A 2,329-nucleotide genomic window follows, 5' to 3' on the forward strand; every position below is an offset into this window, starting at 1 on the left:
TTTACTTTTGTGTGTTTTTGTCAGGCAGAAATTTATTTATACCCCCTAAGGGTGTAAGAGGTTAATTGACCAAATTAGTAAAAATTTCTGTGGACACTTTTACATTTTATGTAAATCCCTTTATTGTCCCACAATCAGGAAATTCACTCTCTGCATGGGTTACTTGCAACCAGGTACTTGCAACCTTCTTAGAGCACAAGTTCACTGCTCTAACCACTAGGCCAACACTCCCCCTATGTCCTCCCCTTTTTATGTTCTTCTGTTTGATCCGTTGATGATGTAACATCATCTTAAATTTCCTGCAAAGAAAATATATCAGAAACTGAATTAAAGGGATACAAAAAAAACAACAACTGATTCCTCAGTTTTTTGTAAGTATGCAAACACCATGTAGCCAGAAAAGGTCTAGATTTTTCTTTCTCTCTGTTTACTGAGATTAGTACAGAGGTTGGTGAAATCAGGTCAATGCTCTGGGAGTACAAACTTATACCCTCTTTTAACAGGGAAGTCAAGCAAACTTCATAAAAATCCGGTTCTATTTTTAGTTTCCAGGGCAGGAGGTTATCAGATGACCTGGGGTGATGTTAAATATGGCTACAAGGACATAGTGCCAGGAAAGTAAGCAGAACAGCCTTTGGACTCTAGGAAATGCTCAAATATCTGACAGAGATTTTTTATTTAATGGAGACAAGATTGTAGCAACAATTACATATATAAGTGAATATATAAAAAACGAAAATATTGCAAAGCATTGCATCAGCTGCGGACAGTCTGGTCACTACCAGGGTAAAGGTTTTACCAACTGGGGGTAACACGATAACGAGCCACAGAGGAAGATTTTAAAATAACCCCTCTCAGCAGGCAGAGGAATATCACGCAGGTCCCTGGAAATGGGCGGCTTAAAGAACAACCCTGTCTGCTGAGGCCCGGGGCGCCAACCGTCTGCAGCACCTCCACAGAACCAGACACAGACAGCTGGGCTGCAGGAAAACGCTAGAGCTGCACTGCATGTGTACAGGGATTAGAGACAAACAAGAAGGATCCTCCAAATACCAGTATTGCACATGTAAAATCACATGTGTTATTTTAGGTACACGAGGATACCCAGAGGTTTAAAGTTCTTGCTCTGAGAGAAATGCAGGAGGAACCTTGCTTATATCCACATTTTTGTCTTTTTCAAATTAATATGCTTTTTATGAACACCCTACAATACCAGCCACAGGCGACTGCACCCTGTCTCTATGTGTGTGCCTCCATCGCATGCCATGGGGCAGCTTTATGTTCCAGCTCTGTGTGCTGTGCATGAAGATCCAGACAGCTGAGAATTAGCTAATCTACCTGAGGTCAACCTGTCCTGGCTGACCTCTTTCATTTACAAACAGATAGAGATTTACTAAATGGAAAACATGCAAATAGCTCATATTTAAATTAGTAGATGGATTCATAACATCTGAAAATTAATCCTATAAGATCAACTCATTTTTTAAGGAAACACCATAATTGGATGAATTAAATCATTGCTACTTCTGGATTGTTTAAGTCGGAGAATGAAGCAAATAAAAGATGTTCTGGGCTTTAATTACATTAAAGACTACTTTTCCCACTGTAGTATCTTTCCTTAAAGTAATTTGTTGCAATCTGTCATATATACAGAGTATCAGCATTGAGTCCATCTATTATATATCATGTAATGTGTTACTCCAGTCAAGCTTTAAAAAGGGAGGCACCTGTGACGTGTCCTGTTCAGTTACCCAAACTACCTCAGCTTTTGTTCCAGACCAGATTTATTTCTGATATGATAAACAAAATTTGCACAATTTCTTTAAAATTGTTCAATAAGAGATTTCAGACTTCAACTGATATAATCAGTGAGCTAACATTGACGGGTGAGAAAAGGATTTGGTGGAAACAACATTAAAGAAATGACCCATACCACTTTGTATCAGTGGTTAAGAGCTGTGAAATGTTGTTTATAATGTTTATCCTTTTCTGAACACAGTCTGCTGCCTACTTTAAGCAGGATACACCCATGCCACAACGTTTAAATAGCCTCTAAATGGTCTTGGATGCATGTATTCTAGCGCCTCCACAGGCATCAGATCTTGCACATAGGATGTGGTTGGAAAATCTGCATATATGATTCCATTATGTCACTATGCCTCATGTATCCATAACACTGTTGAAACTATTATTGCAATGGCATTACTTGGGGGCAAACAAATGTGTTGTTAATGAACAACACAAAGTCCAGGTTTTTGTCTTCTTTTATCGTATTTGGGGTGAAACAATTAATCAGATTAATTATTATTAATCAATTATTGAAATAATC

The sequence above is a fragment of the Cyprinodon variegatus genome, unplaced genomic scaffold (assembly GCF_000732505.1).
Source record: "Cyprinodon variegatus isolate N-32 unplaced genomic scaffold, C_variegatus-1.0 Scaffold282, whole genome shotgun sequence".
In the NCBI taxonomy this organism is placed as follows: domain Eukaryota; kingdom Metazoa; phylum Chordata; class Actinopteri; order Cyprinodontiformes; family Cyprinodontidae; genus Cyprinodon; species Cyprinodon variegatus.